Raw genomic sequence first — 7,113 nt, forward strand, 5'->3', positions numbered from 1 at the left:
CATACTCACTGAGCCACCGGTGCTGCCCTATCATCATTTTATAGATGAGGAAACGGAGGGGAAGAAACATTAAGGGAGCAAGTGGTGAGCTCAGGGCAGGAACTCAGGCAGTCTGGCTTCAGAACTCAAGTCATCAGGCTGTTTGTCTGCAGTTCTTGTATTCACAAAGTCAGTGACAGTTATTCAAAGCATGGGCCAGCTGAATGGCTATGACTACTTCTCAAAGTTCTCAAACTTTGACTACTGTCCCAAAGTAGGACACCTTGAAACCCCCATTTTCTTTCCTGTGTTGCAAAGAGAAGCATTTCCCTTTGTCTTCCTTTGGTTAAAATGGCAAACTCTTCCTTCTAATTTCAGGCTCTTATGGAAACTATTATAGCAGTCACCGCCATTCCTCTACTTCTGTGATGACTCCACTCCCATCCCTGAGACCGGCTTCCTGGCACTCACTGCAGAGCCACCTTTTGGCTGTCTCAATATGCCTTATGGGGTAAAATTCATTATCTCACAGCTCGTAACTGTAAAATTTACTCAAATTATCATTTTGGTGCAGAGGCTGTTGTTGACATGGGAATCAGAACAATTCCTTTTGGAGCCAAAGATGCCAGTCTGGATACTGTTAGGAACGGAGAGCCCACTTGGCAGACACCAACCTATCTCATGCGAAGCGAATTCAGGGGCTGACAGAGATAGAATCCAAGGTCCTTTTCATCTTAGAGCAGTTAAGCCACAAAGGGCTTGTGCATATTTACAAACAGTTCACCCTTGTCTAACTTGTCTTTGCCAAAACCTCTGAATTCCAGCATCTCAGAGTTCTGGGTGCCAAGAAGAGGCAGGTAGCCACGGCTGTCATGGATGGCATGACTCAGTGGCAATGGCACTGTCCAGCAAAGAGGACACAAAAAGGATGTGGCAACACTAAGACATGAGCAAATTTGGGAATTTGCAAACATGAGGTCCCTTTTGTACCTATTATCCAGTTTAGAACACTAGCAATACTCTGCCAGCAGATTTTCTTTCTTTCTCACATGTACAGTGAGATGCATTATATTTCTGGTCCCATTTGTCACCAAAGACAAGAAACAATCTAACCAAAATGTAGGCCGATCCTCTCCATTGGGTCTTTAATTATCTCTGCATTTGGCAGCTTAGTCCTATCTGTGCTTTTCTACTGTGTGATCTCATCCATTTAAATGCCATTTGCACTTGTCAGAACCTGCTTGGTTATAAGCAATGGAAACTCAACTGTCTGAAGCAAAAATGAGAATTCATTGATTCATGATTGTGAAGTTAGCTCCAAGGTCAACAGCATCGTGGGTCTCTGTGCTGCATCAGCACATTCCCTCTCTCTCTCTCACCTGACTCTTTTCTCTGATATGTTGGCCTCATTCTCATTAGGCCATTGCTCCAAGGTGGCAAAACAAACAAAACAAAACAAAACCAAGGCCCTGGTAGCCTCAAGCTTGCATTGTACCAGCCTAGCAATCCAGCCAGAAGAACTCTTTCTTCCTGGTTGTTCCATCAAAAGTCCTCTGGCTAATTCTTATTGAAATGACCTGGTTTGTTTGCATATCCCTGGATATTCACTTTGAACTTGTGGATGGCATGTGCTGACTGCTCAGGCCTGAGTCCCCTTCTCACTACTTAGCCAGGGAAGAGCCTGGCACTTTGATTAACAATCCCAACATGACTACTAGCCAAGAAGCAGGGATATTTCCTCAGAAGAGTATTGGTCTCCTTTTAGTAAAAGCCATGGTATATAATACCATACATCAACTGTGCTATCCACATGTTGATTTTAAAGTTATTTCTTCCTAGTACAGACCTCACCCCCTGAGCTCCAGGCTCATAAATTCAACAACCTCCTTCACTTGTCCCATGGGCATCTCAAATTTTTTTTTTTAATTGTTTGGTATTCATTGAGGGTACAAAGAGTTAGGTTACACTGATTGCATTTGTTAGGTAAAGTCCCTCTTAGGGCATCTGAAACTTAACCTGTCCAAAGTGTATTTCTTAGTTCCCAGCACCACACATCCACCAACCCAAAACCAAATGGCACTTTCTTTGGTTACAAATAAGAAGACCTTGCACCAGCTAACTTAGGAGGAATGTACTGGAAGGCTTTGAGACTCACAGCATTGAAGGGTGGTTGCAGTCCTGGGCTTGGAAACTAAAAGTACAACAATGGCTTATAAAGAAAAAAAAAACTCGATAGGAGTCTGCCACTGGAGGATTAAATTCTGTCCTGCACAAGATTCCCATCCTTCCTGATTGGACTACCTCAGTTGTGTGTTGCTTGTTGGGTTGACTGTAACCCATAAGAAAAGGTGCTCCCCAACAAGAAATGAGGGTGCTGTTAAGGAAATGGATGCTAGACATTCAAATATCTATGATGTATCCCCTCTACACTCTGTTCTTTCTCAACTAAGTGGATGTCTTGTTCATTCATCAAGTTCTCACCTCACCTTACTTTCACCTCCCTCATCCACAGCAGCATTATCTCTCAGCTAGAAGCCCACAATGACCTCCAGCTGGTCTCTCTACCACCCCCTTAGCTCCACATAGCAGCCAGTATGATCATTTCAAAATACAGAATAGTTCCCGTTATCAGCTGCTTAAAGCATTTCAGTGATGTCTTTTTACTCTAAAAATAACCTCTGATCACAGGTATCCATGTAACCAAGTGGTTATGAACCCACACTCTGAAGCCAAGTAGCCTGAGTTCAAATGTAATCTCCATTCCTTACCAGCTAGAGCTCCTTGAGAAAGTTATGTAACCGCTCTGGGCCACAGTTTTCTCATCTACAAAGTGGAGATAATAATAGTATTTAGTCAATAGGGTTGTGTAATGAGTAAATAGCTAACGCACGCACATTACTTGGAATAGCATCTGACACATAGTAGGTGCTCAATAAACATTAGCTATTGTTGTCGTGAGGACCCAACCTGTCCAGTGTCTACCTTCCTCTGTGATCACATCTCCCTCTGCTCTCCATCCTTTGTTTCCAGGGTCCCACCAGACTGACATGCTGATTTGCTTGGGTATATTCCATTCTCTCTACATCCACCCTTTTGCATTTTCTGTTCTCTCGGCCCACGTGTTCTTGCCCCAGAATTCGCATGGCTGGTACCTTCTCAATTTTAGGATTCAGCTTAAATGTCACCTTTTCCAGAGAGATCTCATGTTATCCGAGGTTGCTTTCCCTCTCCCACTTTGTTGCTCTATCCCATCACACAGTTCACATCCTTTAGTGCACTTAGGACATTGACATGATTGAGTCTGTGGGAGGTAGAAAGGGTGATCTCTCTGTGGGCCAATTCAGGGTAAAGCATGAAGGCTGGCCATCCTTGGGACTCCTTATCAAGACCATTGAAGATGAAAGGAGCCTGGAGGTAGACCAGACAAGGTAACATCATCAAGCCCACCCTGCATGGAGAATAAATGGGCAGGAAAGCCGAGAACTTTGGACTCCTGATTGGCAGTTAGATTAGGGAAGCTGGTTTGTCTGCCCTCTGGAGATGAAACTTGTTTTCCCCTCCCCCTTTCTGAATGTGCTAACTGGCCGTTGTTGACAATTTATTAGCCTATGCTCTTCCACCCAAACTTCCGGGAGGTTTGGGATTCTTTTTTTCCTATTTCCGAATTTTGACATCTTTGCATTTTTTCACAAATACTTTGTCTTGGAGATCAATAAAAGGTTTCTGAGGAACTGGGAAGCTGCTGCATTGCCTCCGTCTTCTACTTGGTGCATGAGACAATGTATGCCTCTCCAGGCTCTCAGACTTTATGCATAAAGTTGGTGTGAAGTCTTCTTCTTCCTTCAGCATTATCTTCCTTTTCAGCCCCCAGCCCAGGTCCGGTTCCCCTTGCAACCCCGACACTAGTTCATCAATTTTTCTGTTTATTGGCTGGTTTCTTCTATAGAATTTGAATTGCACAAGGGGAGGAAGCTGGAAAGTCTTGTTCACAGCTCTTTAAAATGTGCTTGACACCCAATATACACTCAATAAATCCCTGTTGACTGAATAAATGGTGGTTGACTGAATGAATGAAATATTCACTTAGTCAGTGTGCCCTTGGGTACATACATTGCTATCCCAAGGGGCCCAGTGGTGTACAGAGAGCTGTCACCATTACAAGAACAATGGGAGGGAGTAGCTACCAGAAACAGATCCTTTCCTGAATATAGTTCTGTTTGCTTTGGGTGTCAATGGACTTCTAGTTTTGCTGTTCGGTAACTGAGGCAGCTGTAGGGCCAGGGAAGTGCAGTGGACATAGGAATCTCAGCTTCCACGTGTGATCTGGTACTCAGTAGCTGTGTGATTGTGAGGAATTTATCACTTCTGAGTCTCAGTTTTCTTGTCTGTAATAAGGAAATTAAAAATAATACCTTTAAAGACTGTTGAAGAAAAAAAACTCAGGCTGGGTGCAGTGGCTCATGCCTGTGATCCTAATACTCTGGGAGGCAGAGGTGGGTGGATTGCTTGAGCTCAGGAGTTTCAAACCAGCCTGAGCAAGAGAAAGACCACCATGTATACTAAAAATAGAAAAATTAACCAGGCATGGTGGTGGGCACTTACACTCCCAGCTATTCAAGAGACAGAGGCAGGTGGTTTGCCTGAACCCAGGAGTTTGAGGTTTGTGTGAGCTAGGCTGATGCCACAGCATGTTAGCCTGGGTAACAGAGTGAGTCTTTGTAACAAAAAGAAGAAGAAGGGTGGCGCCTGTGGCTCAGTCGGTAAGGCGCCGGCCCCATATACTGAGGGTGGCAGGTTCAAATCCGCCTCGGCTGAACTGCAACCAAAAAATAGCCGGGCGTTGTGGCGGGCGCCTGTAGTCCCAGCTACTGGAGAGGCTGAGGCAAGAGAATCGCTGAAGCCCAGGAGTTGGAGGTTGCTATGAGCTGTGTGATGCCACGGCACTCTACTGAAGGGGATAAAGTGAGACTCTGTCTCTACAAAAAAAAAAAAGAAGAAGAAGAAGATGAAGAGGAAGAGGAGGAAGAGGAGGAAGAGGAAGAGGAGGAAGAGGAAGAGGAAGAAGAAAAAAAAGAGAGAGAGAGAGAAATTGGAGCCCCTGTACACTGGGGGGGGAACATAAAATGGTACAGCCACTGCAGAAGATAGCATGGAAGTTCCTCAAAAATTTTAAAAATAGAATTGCCATCCGATCTACCAATTCCACTTCTAGGTTTATAACCAAAAGGATTGAAAACAGGGACTTGAATAGATACTTGCCCATTCATGTTCATAGCAGCATTATTCACAATAGACAAAAGAATAACTCAAATGCCCATTGACGGATGGGAGGATAAACAAAATGTGGTATATACATACAATTGAATATTATTCCACCTTAAAAGGAAGGGAGTCTGGCAGATGTTCCAACATGTGTGAACTCTGAAAACATCCTAATTCAAATAACAAGTCACCAAAGGACAAATATTTGATTTCATTTATATGAGGTAACTATGATTGTCACATTCATAGAGAAAGTAGAATAGTGACCATTTGGGGTTGGGGTGAGGGGAATAGAGAGCTATTGTTGAATGCGTACAAGGTTTTCAGCTCAAGAAAGTCTTGACAGTGGAGAGTGGTATTGATTGCATGACATTGTGAATGTTCTTAACACCACTGAATTGTACACTCAAAAAGGGTGAAAATGAGGTGGGGTCCGGTGGCTCATGCCTGTAATCCCAGCACTCTGACAGGCCAAGGTAGGTGAATTGCTTGAGCTAAGGAGTTCAAGACCCGCCTGAGCAAAAGAGTGAGACCCCATCTCTAAAAATAGCCAGGCATGGTGGTGTGTACTTGTCGTCTCAGCTACTCGGGAGGCTGAGGCAAGAGGATTGCTTGAGCCCAGGAATTTGAGATTGCCATGAGCAGTGATGCCACTGCACTCTACAGGGTGACAAAGTGAGCCTCTGTCAAAAAAAAAAAGGTTAAATGGTAAATTTTAAACATTCCACATTGTATATCGAACCATCACATTGCACCCCATAAATGTATACAGGCATAATTTAATAAAAATTTACATTAAAAAGTGGTAAATTTTGTAAAATATATTTTACAAAAAAAAAAATGATAATTACCCTTCCTCTCAGGGTAATTTCAAACATTAAAAAAGATGGCGTATATCATCCTCTACCATAGTTGGTGTTCTGTTAAATTGCTGTGAAATGAGGTGAAAACTTACTGTGGGAAGTGGCAAATAAGGAGGATCTTTAAGCCTAGAAATTTTTCTCAGCAGAGACATTACATGTGCATGAGATGTAGGTAAAAGCATCCCAGGAAAAACCATTGATGGATAAACTATGCACTTGGCAGCCTTCATCAACACTCCATTGCACCTTGGCCTGATCCAGTCTAGTGGAGGGAAGTCCTCCCAAGGAGAATTTGGTGTACCTGCTTCAGATTTTGCATGAGCAAGAAATAAACTGAGCATGTTTGTTACTGGGCTTGCCTTTAGCCTTCTTGGACTAATATATTTCCCCCTCCTTTATTAACCATCTCTTAGCCCAGCGATTTTCAACCAGTATGCCGTGAGAGGATCTTAGGTGGACTGCCAACAATTTTAAAGATCATTAATTAAATTATTTTCGAAAGAAATCCAAAGCACAGTAAGTATTTTCTTGTTTTTTATTTTTTTTCTTTGATTAACATAATTCAAGTAGGCTGTGAGATAAAAAAAAGATTGGAAAACGCTGTGTTAACCCCTACTGTTTGCCAGGCACTATGCTGGTTATTTTTATTTATTTATTTATTCATATGGCCAGGGCCGGGTTTGAACCTGCCACCTCTGGTATATGGGGCTGGTGCCCTACTCCTTTGAGCCACAGGTGCTGCCCCACTATGCTGGGTTATTAAGGATTCAGAGATACATAAAACACAGACTTTGAACTCAAGGAGCTCATAGTCTAGGGGCAGGAATGAATGCCTGCATACGTATTTTTGTTACAATGTGTTAAGTCCTACATCTCAGATACATACAGAGTACCATGGGAGAGGAGCCTAGGCCTGTGTGGGGAAGGGAGTAGGAGGAAAAAGAATGATTATCTAAATGACAGGTGTTTTTTTTTTTTTTTTTTTTTTTTTGTAGAGACAGAGTTTCAC

This window comes from Nycticebus coucang, chromosome 3 (assembly GCF_027406575.1).
Source record: "Nycticebus coucang isolate mNycCou1 chromosome 3, mNycCou1.pri, whole genome shotgun sequence".
In the NCBI taxonomy this organism is placed as follows: domain Eukaryota; kingdom Metazoa; phylum Chordata; class Mammalia; order Primates; family Lorisidae; genus Nycticebus; species Nycticebus coucang.